This window comes from Vombatus ursinus, unplaced genomic scaffold (assembly GCF_900497805.2).
Source record: "Vombatus ursinus unplaced genomic scaffold, bare-nosed wombat genome assembly UNPS02014814.1, whole genome shotgun sequence".
NCBI lineage: Eukaryota > Metazoa > Chordata > Mammalia > Diprotodontia > Vombatidae > Vombatus > Vombatus ursinus.
The window spans coordinates 4,403,722-4,414,535 of record NW_020954592.1 but is presented as its reverse complement, the minus strand read 5'-3'; the positions used below and the strand labels follow the sequence as shown (position 1 = coordinate 4,414,535).

General features: G+C 36.7%; 1 protein-coding gene across 1 annotated transcript in view; it reads left to right on the top strand.

The window, feature by feature from the left end:
• Positions 1-1,043: 1,043 nt before the first annotated feature.
• MID1 (midline 1) overlaps positions 1,044-10,814 on the top strand; it is a 172,843-nt gene continuing 163,072 nt past the window's right edge. The window contains exon 1 of the mRNA XM_027835321.1: positions 1,044-1,290. The gene's annotated coding sequence lies outside the window, so the exon portion shown is untranslated. The remainder of the gene's footprint in view (positions 1,291-10,814) is intronic.

The following is a 10,814-nucleotide window of genomic DNA, read 5'->3' as shown; positions in this document are numbered from 1 at the left end:
TACTATGTGACTGAGAGATCATCCCTTCCTCACTCTAGGGACAGGAGTTTTTAACCTGGGGGTCTAGGAACTTTGATTTTTAAAATATTTTGATAATAGTATTTCAGTGTATTTGTTTTCCTTTGAAATCTCATGTATTTTATCTTATGCATTTAAAAACACTGTTCTGAGAAGGGGTCCAAGACAAAAAGTGAGCTATCTCTGCTAAAGGCTCGTTTAGAACAAGCCCAAAAGACTCATATGAGTATATTATAAATTAAGTTCAAAACATCTGTCTATTGGGCAGATGTAGTAGAGGTAAAAATATTTTTCTTTATTTTTTGCATAAAATATATATGTATATATTTAGAATGTCTAAGAAGGCCAAATATATGTAGATGTAGATGCTTACCTAGATTAAATAGATATATTCCTCTAGAGTAGAACAGATTTCTTAATCCTAGTTTTGCTGCATTTCAATAGATCTGTTTGCATTTTCCTTTGGATTTCATTCAGGTAGATTTACAGTTAATCTATATGGAAATGAAGTAGATTACTTTCTTCCCTCTTCTATCGCTTGTTTGGTTTAAGGTGCTGTGGATAACAATCTGATTTCCTCTCTTAAGGAATTGGAAGAGCAGTTAGTTCAAAACAAAGTCTCTTTTTAAAAAAATTATGTCCCAAGTGATGAAATCTTTCCCTTAAAAATAATTTCACACTTTCCAAAATACTTGACTTTTTTTTTATAGTGACCATTTAAGATTCAAAGATTTTACTCTCTGCATCCAGTTAAACTTTGAGCAGACCCAGAGCAGTTAGATAAGAGTGGAAATCATCTCTTATGCCCCAAATTGACTTCCCTTTTTGTAGCCTTAGACACAGTTTCCAGCTGCTTTCAGTCTTTTAAATCCTTGAAAGCTTTCCTAATCCTCATGTAGGCAGCCTTTATGTGTTATACTTCCCTCCCCTTCACTCTGATTGGTGAAGCTATTTCATGGCCTAATTCAGCCAACTACTACATATCCGAGCCATGATTTGAAATAAGAGCCAGGCGGTCGGTTGCCTCCCTATGCCTGACTTTTAATAGGCTAGGAGAAAAAGGTTGAGAAACTTGACATTGTCTTACGGAGTGTTTCGGTAGCAAAAAAGATTTTTAAAAAAGGGGGTGGGTGGGTAGAAAACTTGTTTGTTGTTCGTCTCAGAAACCTTTCATGGATTTTGCTGCTATTTTACTACTCTGAGCTTTCACTGTGAGTTTAAATGCTGACTGTTCCGTGCTGGATGGATAATGGGATTCTAAACATGAGGCAGGTAAGGTACATGTTGGGGAGTGAATTCTCAGGGCGCGGAGACGGGGAAAGAGCTGCTTTGGAGCGCCAGGGCAGTTTACTTTGGGGAACTTGGTGGAACTGTCACCTTTATTTCTGGAATTTATAGTTCTCCAGGGGGAAAGGGAGTTGACTTTAAAAAAAAAAAATACAAAACAAAAAAAAAAAAAACTGTAGAGTAAGAAGGAGCTGAGGAGATTCTCCTCGACCCTCCTTTTCCCAGGCTCGTTTTTCTTGATGTTAGGTTGCTTACTAGACCTTGTAAGGACATAGAACCTAGCTGTAAAACATGTAAATCAATTCCAGTTTGCTGCAATTGATGTGTATTGTATGAAGGGTGTCTCAGGTTTCTTGACTGCATCTGATGTATCAGGTTTAGAATAAAGAAAATTAAATGTAGAGAAAAAAGAATTGCATGAAATAGTTTGGAGTGGTTTTAGCATTTAAAAGGTGAAGGCACAATATAAAACCAGTTTGTGGAAAGCATAAATGAATGTCTAAAGTTTAAAAAAAAAAACTTGTCTTTTAATGTAGTTTATAAATTACGTTTTAGCTTCTTGACTTATGGAAGCATTACTGAAAATAAATGAAGATCATCTTTAGAATCATTTAAAAAAAAAAAGCAAAAAAATAAAACTCCTGAAGGAACAGCCTCTTCCCATAGCTGTGGGGTACTGACAAAATACTTTATCTACCTAGTAGTTTACAGCTTTGCTGTTTAAAAGCAGGCTGTGCAGTACAAACCCCCCAAGGCATGGAACTTAAAATTCAGTCAGAGTTATGAAAAAGTTTTGAAAATCCATGTTGAGATCTAGAGATAAATACTTTGTTTAAGGAAGAGCAAATATAGCAGTAGCTCTTCATGTTAGACACAGAATTTTGAAAATAGCATTTGGCAACTCAGAATATACACTTGGGTGGGAAAAACTCGCACCTGCAGTGAAACCAGAAGAGGTAGTCACCTTTTCTTTTTTTCTAATTGAAAAAGGTGTTTTGTTTTGCTGAAACAATTTGCATTAAGTGCATGGCTTTTTTTGTTTGATTGGCTTTTTTAACTGGATGATGCTTAAACTTTCATCATTTTTCAAAAACCATAAGGAGGTAAGTCGAGGAAGGCAGGTCTCAGTTGAATGATAGCATTAGTGCTTATTGTCTGGCCATTTGCTTGTTCCATAGCAAAACATATGCTGTGGAATAAATAGGTTCTGGACAAATTTCGGTTGAGTAAAGGAAAATACACCTGAGTCTAGAAAGTGACATGTGTTCTGAGTGGGTGTTTCTGAGATATTTCTGAGTGGAGATTCATTGTCTTGAAATTAGAAGAACTTTATTTTCATATAGTGTAGTCAGGAGGTAATAGGGAAAGAAAGCTCAACATAAAGGGATATTGAGAAATTTTTTTTTTTAAAGTTCTTAGGGAGAAACAAAAGTTATCTGATGCAGTGTGGCTGCCACCTGTCCCTCTCTTGTATGATCTTGTCACTCTTCACAATATTATCTCCCTTCTAGTTCTCCTGGGTGACTGGTGACCTCTGTGTTTGAGTCTAAATGACAATCCATCCATCCAAACGTGGGGGTGCAGTTTTCTGAGTAGGGTATGCTCAGCAGACCTTTTTAATCTCTCTGGCTACCCAACTGGAAAAGCCCATGAGGTCAGGCCTTCCAGCTTTTTAGAATTAAGTCATAATGTAGATGGTTTACATTTTGTAACCACTGAGTATTTGGTAGGTGGAAAAAAGGAATAAAATGGGTAGGGTGGGGATGAGAATTGGCAAGAAACACTAAGTCTCCTGAGCCTTGGAAATCTGTACACAATGTTCAGAGGACAGGCTGGAGCAGAATCCAAGTATTTGGAAACTGAGATGATACAGAATTATTGGCATAGATTAATCTTAGTTTTTTATTTTTTAATATCTCCAAAGGAAAATGATCGTGAAGACCAGGCATGTTCTATTGGTCCACCCGTCAATTTGTCATCACAGGCCCTCAGCGCTAGCTGGATTTGCAGGGTTAACTATCAAACAGGCCCGTGTGTCATCAGCTTAGCAATGAAATTCAATATCATGCTGATGAATGATCTGTCCCAGAGGCTGCTGAACAATAGTGTGTGGGCTCAGAATAGACTGCTGCTATAGACTATCCTCAAAAGCAGACTAGAAATTGCCAGCAGAAAATAGAAAGCTGCTTGTCAAAATGATAAGATTCAAATTGTGTTGGACTCTCTCTACCAGGATGGCAAACATGGAATGGGAAGGAGGCACCATTCCTTAAAGTTTCTTTAGACTGTGCCTAGATCAGTCCAAAGAAAACTGTTAAATCTGCTGTTTCCTTATTAAGAGCTGATTTCCAACTATGATCAGACATATTTCTATTCTGATTAGAAATAGAAAACCTGACTGAAACTTCACTGAGAATAAAATGCTCATTCCCAGGCAAATACTTAGCTACAACCACCTGTTCAGAAACCTTGGCCAAAAACAACAGGTTTGGCATTTGGCAGCCTTGTAACTCCAGGGATGTTCCCCAAACAGTGAATATCCTTTGTCCCCAACGATGGGAACAAATGTGTGCTTCTCAAAGTAAAAATATTTTCAGACAGAACTGGTCAGAGTTGATGGGCTTAACTTCAGAAGAAAATTCTGTTTTAAAGATCGAGACTTCCAACTTCTCAGCAAATAGACTGTATTAAGTTGCCTTAAAAAATCTGAAGAGACAAAAAGGGGCTGATTCAAAATTTAAGCACCTCCTAAATTCTCCCAGGGAAGGCGATCCTGCCATTATTAAGGAAGCTGTGGCTCAGTGTGATTAGCCTGTTTTGCATTCTTTGGGTTGGTATTAACATGCCCAAGGGCATCTGGTTTAATAATGAAAGTCTTTGTATTAATCTTTCCTCTGAGGATTAGAAAGTGCTTTACAAACATGATCTATTTATTCACTAGCACATCCCTAAGAGAGGTAGGTGGCAAATATGATCCCATTGGACAAATGGTGAGACAGGAACAGTGAGGTTAAGTACAAAGATATACAGGGAGTTAGTGGCAAGATGAGGAATGTCCAGCACTGCTGTAGCCACCAGAGCTAAGCTATCTTCCTAGACTTGGGCTCCCAAAGGCTGTTCTAGGGATTAAAGCAGATCCAGCCTTATCTGAAATAAGTGCCTATAAGCAAATCTCATGGTTTAAAGAGGTGCAATTGGAGATGGAATTATTTGATAGCACTTGAGTTGAAGGTAAAGTCTTAAAACTCAAAAAGCTATTTCTGTGCTCATTTGTTAGAGATAAGAGATCATGCAACTTTTATGCCATTTTATACAAAGAAAACTAAGTAACTGGAATTTTAGCTATGCATTTGAAAAACAGACTCTTTAGATGCAGATGTTAAAGTTTCTGCACATGGTTTGTATATTCCAACTTCTTTAGCATACTTTTAACTTCTTAATTTATTCCTTGCCTTGACTGTTTCTGGATACATTACAGCCACAAGCCTCCCTTCCCCCCATAAGCTTAGAGATCCTTATTTGTCATACTATTTTCTTCTTTAAAATATTTTTGAGATGGCCTTTGTGGGGTATTATGTTATGTTTTTTTAGTATATGGAGGCCATAAGCTGTGAATAAAGTTAATTAGTAGCTGGATATTTCTAGTAGACAGTCTCACAAGTTTGGGGAATATGTGTATGTGTGTGTTGTCTGCTTGCTTTGATCACTTGTGTGGTAAATAGACATGCAGGGTAACTATGGCAACCTGTGCTGTAGGTTTGTGAGAACAGAGGGGACTCAGTTAATGGACAAAGGGTAGTTTGTTAGAATAGTTGGTTATGATTAGAGAAAGGTGGCACCAATCAGGACACTTTAGATGCACATGTTTTAAAGAATGCAATTAATCCAAATAATTTTGCATTGTCTATAGCTATAAGACAATAGGTAACTAAAGTGATTCAATTTTGTTTGATTTTTAAAATGGGTATTTTTAATGCATTGAGAAATTTGAATTTCATAAAACATTTTTGAAGCTAAACTTGATTGACTTTAAAAAAAACTTAATGAGATTTTTTTATTCCTTCAGTGTTTCCTTTTCTCATAAGTTTTTTTTTTCTTTCTGCAATTTTAAAAGACTAAAAAGTAAACCTAGGACCTTGATGACTGGCAGACATGTATTTCATTTACCTACCTATAGAGGTCAGGCTTGAAGTTTAGACGATGAAATGCCAAGCACAAGACTCCACTAGAATGGAAAGAAGATAGACTTAGGTTGATTTGCTTTTTAGAGCAATTAATTATCACATCTTTAACCTTGAAGTAAAGCCATTATGAAATGAAGTTAGTTCTGGGAATGGGATATCAGTTTGATCTAGATTAGGAAGAGGAAGGTGAAGCAGAATCAACTAAAATTCTTATCTATGACTTTGAGACGTTTATCCCTTCTCTCTGTTTCCTTGCCAAGAGTCTTTATTTCATGTAGAGCTTTTCTCAGGGGACTGGGTCTAGAACTCCTTTTCTTGGCTTTTATTTTATGAACTCAGTTCTGAGTTCTCTTAGAAGTCAGAAGAGCAGCAGAGTGTTGGAAATACATTCAGACCTGTAAATCCCCTTCTCTCCCTTCCCTTCCTGCTAACCACCTCCTAGCCAAAGAAATAGCACATTCCTCTGATAGATTTTCATGAAAGGTAATGACCTGGTGGAGGTCAGAGAGGGTTAAGGAGCCTACCAGAGGTTGAGGGTTAGGGTTAGGATGATTGGGATGTCAAGGATACTAAATTGTAGTGATCATTTAGAAGAATCTGTTCTGATTTAGTCTATTGAAGAAAAGGATAAAAAGAATAAAAATAGATGATAGATAATGGGATGTAAGACTTCCCAGTTAAAAACAAAACAAAACATAAGCTCCATGATGGCAGGCACTAGTGCCATTTTTGTCTTTGTAGCCCTGGTCTTGTGCAGTGCCCATTATGGAGAAAGGCCGTAATAAGTGCTTGTTGAACACAACTGAATTGATGGTTATATAAGGAAATGAAGTTTACAAACTTCAGAATTTTTTAAAGTTCTTTAACCATACAAATTAGGGGATAATATTTTAAGTTTAGTCAAAAGTTTAGTTTCCTGGACTTCAAAACTTTTATTATAGTCATTTGCATAAAATAATAACTGCATAATCATATTGATGAGTTTTACTTTTAACAAACACACAGTAAACTTGAGAGGTTTTTGTAAACTACAGGCTTTCCTCCTCTTTGGTCACAAGAAGGTATGTGTTGAAAAGTGTTGTCTCAGAATTTAAAATATTGTCATCACCATTAAATAATCAAGTTCCTAAGTGTGGGTGACTGTTCAATCTGAAGGATACATAGTATGTGCCTTCGGTGCTCTCACATCTAGAGTCGGATGCTATTTATGTAGTCACAAAGTCATTGAATCTCAGCTTGATAAGACTTCAGTAACCATCTAGTCTAATCTCCAACTGAAAACGATTTCCCTTTCTAACATGACCAACAAGTAGTTACCTTGCTTTACCGAAAAATCACCAGAGAAGAACCACCTTTTGTGGCAACTCATTCCCCCATTTTGAGTAGCTGTAATTGTTAGGAAATCTCTCTTGACATCAAACTTAAATTTGACCCTTGGCAGCCTACATCTACTGTTCTGCCATGGTGGATCAAGTAGGACAAGTCTTTTCTCTTTCATGTGACAACCCTTCAGATCCTTAATGATAGCTATCATCTCACCCTAATTCTTCTTTTCCCCAGGCTAAACATGGTAAATTCCTCACATGGCATGAACCTGAACTTTTCACCATTCTGGTTGCCCTTCTGTGGTTGCTCTCAGTTTAAATGTCTTCCCTAACATCTGGTGGCTAGAACTGAATGTAAAACTACTGATGGGTTCTGAACTGAGCAGAATACAATTGTCTGATCACTTCCCTAATTCTGGATACCCTTCCTCTCTTAATGCAGTCTAAGAGTGAAGTGGTTTAGATTTCTCAGCTGCTATGTTGTGTTGTTGACTACTTACCAAACTTGAGGTCCGCTGAAACTGCAATATCTTTTAAAAATTTTTTTAAAGGAACTTGACAAATATTAACAACATTAAAATAAAACAGCTTTATAGAGTCCTTTAATGTTTGCAAAGTGCCGTGTGTATGTTATGTTATCTCATTTGATAACAAATATAAGCATTGCCATATACAAAGACCATAAAATGAGGATAGTACATGAAACTGGATCTACTGTGTACAGCTATGTTTTAAATATATGTACGTTTAACATAGTCCTCCAACGCTGCCCTGCTTGTCTCTGTCTCCTTCTGAACTTCTTTCAGCTCTTTTCTTTGTGGTTTTTACTTTGCTCCTTCTTTTTTTGGCATTACTATGATTCTTCCTCCTCATCACCAATAAAATAAAATAAAGGCTTACGCAAACACAACAGATCTACACATTGGCTGCATCTGAAAACATATGTCTTACTCTATTAGTCCCTCATCTCTGTCCAAAGTGGGAGAATTATGATTCATCATCAGTCTTCTGGAATGATGTTTCATCATCACACTGATCAGAGTTCTTTAGTTGTTCAAAGTTATTTTCCTCTGCAATCTTATTATACTCCTGTTTTTTCTTACTTCACGCTATATATCAGTTCATGTGAGTCTGCCCAGGTTTCTCTGAATCCATGCCTTTCATCATTGCTTATGACGTAATAATATTCTCTTACCTTCACATACCATAATTTGTTCTTTCATTCTCTGATTAATGGGTACCCACATTTTCCCAGTTCTTTGATACAACAGAAATGCTGCTGTAAGTATTTTTGTGGACATTTCTTCTTCCCCACTTCTGTGACCTCTTTAGGATATATGCATTGTAGTTGTATTACTGGGGCAATAGATACTCACAGTTTATTGACCTTTTAGGATGTAGTTACAAATTGTTTTCCAAAAGGTTGGACCAATTCACAGTAATAATAATGGTGGTAGTGATAATGGTGATGAAAAGGATAGCTTGCATTTATATAGCACTTTAAAATTATCTCACTTTATCCTCACAGAAACCCTGGAAGGTAGATGCTATTATTATCCCCATTTTACAGATGAGGAAAATGAGGCAGAGGTAAATTGACTTGCCTAGGGGACACAACTAGTAAGCACCTGCGACTGGATTAAACTTTAAGTCTTTTGGATTCCAAGTCTCGTGCTCTATCCACTGAATGACCTAGCTGCCAGCACTCATGCCCACAATATTTATCACCTTTTCTGCCTTTTAGAATTTGTATCTTTCTTCAAAATTCCTGAGACATGATGAGGTTCTGGGCTGGGGATGAAACCCATGAGTAGACCTTAGCTCTGGATGAGTATACTTTATTCATAACTCTATCAGCAGTGCTTTACTGTTCCTGTCCTTTCCCGGTTCCTCTAATAATGACCTTTTTCCGTTTTTGTCGTCTTTGCCAATCTGATTGGTCTGAGATAGAACCTCAGAGTTGCATTAATTTATATTTATCTTATTATTAGTGATTTGAAGTATTTTTTCATATGGACATTGATAGCTTGCACTTTTTCTGACAAGTGCCTATTCATTTTCTTTGATTATTTATGTTTTGGGGAATGACTCTTGTTCTAATAATTCTAAAAATTCCACTAAGTCACAACAATAACCGTGAGGTAAAATTTGCCTCCTTGCATTAGGATCCCTAGCTCGTCTTTCTCGTTACTCAATATTTTGTACAATTGTTTAAAGAAACATAAACCTATTTAAAAAATTTTTTTTCTTTAATTTTGTGTCCTATTAATTTCTGGCTATAAATACTCTCCTTCCTTCAGTGTTACTATTCTTCAAGGTATCTAAAATTCAGGATAATCTGAGACTTTTAGAGGAAGTTAAGAACAATAAAAAGATGGTTTAAAAAATCATGAGAAGAGATTAAAAAAAAAAAAAGAACAAGACCTTTGTTTGGGGTTACTTGGGTGGTTTATACTAACAACAGAGAGAGGGCAGAGTCTTTTTAAATTGTGTTCTTTCAGTTTTCCCCATAAAAGAGAATGCCTTTTATGTGGAAAATAACAGAACAAAAATAACTGACATGAAGTTGATACCCAAGATAAGTAAAGAGTTAGTAAGAGGTTATCTTGATGAATTCAAGACACCTAACTCTGCTACTGGTATGAAAAGAGTTGGCAGATGTGATTGCTGAGATATCACTAGGGATAGTCAAAAGGTCATGAAAAATAGAAGAGACATGGCAGTATTGGAGAAGGGCAAATGTTTTCCCAATTTCCAAAAGAACAAAGTCTGAAAACTATAGGCCAGTGAGCTTGTCTTTGATATCCAGGAAAATTCTAAAATGGATCATGAAAGAGATGAATCGGTGATTACAAAAAGCCAGCATGACTTCATCAAGAACAGGTCAAACCAGACTGACCTCATTTCCTTCTTTGACAGAATGACTAAATTAGTAGATGAGAGGAATGTTCTGCCTATAGTTTATACAGATCTTAGCAAAACTTTCAATAAAATGTTTCCTATTATTCTTATGGAGAAGAGGGAGGAAGATGAATTAGGTGATAAGACAAATATTCATGACTACTTGTATCCTAAACTCTATAAGTAGTTAATGGTTCGATGTCAACATGGCAAAAAGTCTCTAGTGGAATTCTCCAGGGATGTGTATTTAGCTCTATACTATTTAACATGTATATCATTGATTTAGATACAAGTATATATAGTAAGTTCATCAAATTTGCAGATGACACCAAGCTAGAAAGGATAGCTAACACAGTAGATGATTAGGATCCCAAAAGGTCAAAAGGACCAATAGGTCTCAAAAGACCAAAAGACTAGAGCAGTAGGGTGAATTTAATAAGATGGAATTCAATAGGGTTAAATGTAAAGTCTTGCATCTTGAGTCCAGAATTCAACTTCACAAATTAAAATGGGGAAGGCAAGGTTAGACATAAAATTTTCTGAAGAAAATCTGGGATTTTAGTTGATTTCAAGCTCAATATGAATCAGCAATGAGAAATAACATTTTAAAAAGCTATGGGAGTTGCATTAAAAGGGGGAGGGGCATAGCTTCCAGTATTAACATGACCATACTACCACTATCTTTTGCCCACATTAGATCTTATCTGGAGATTTTTATTCAGTTCTGGGCAATACAGGGGCAGGTAGGTGGTTCAGTGGGTAGAGTACTGGACCGGGAGTCAGGAGGACTCATATTCCTGAGATCTCAGGCACTTACTAGCTGTATGACCTTGGGCAAGTCACTTAACCTTGTTTGCCTCAGTTTCCTCATCTGTAAAATGATCTGGAGAAGGAAATGGCAAACCACTCTGGTATCTCTGCCAAGAAAACCTCAGATGGGGTCACAGTCAGACAAGACTGAAAAATGACTGGACTGAGCAATGCAGTTAAAGAAGGACATTGGTATTCCTAGATGATTTCTGAAGAATTGCCTTTCTCCACTCCTCCCCTCCTCCACCTCCTTCCACCTCCTTCCACCTCCTTCCACCTCCTTCCACCT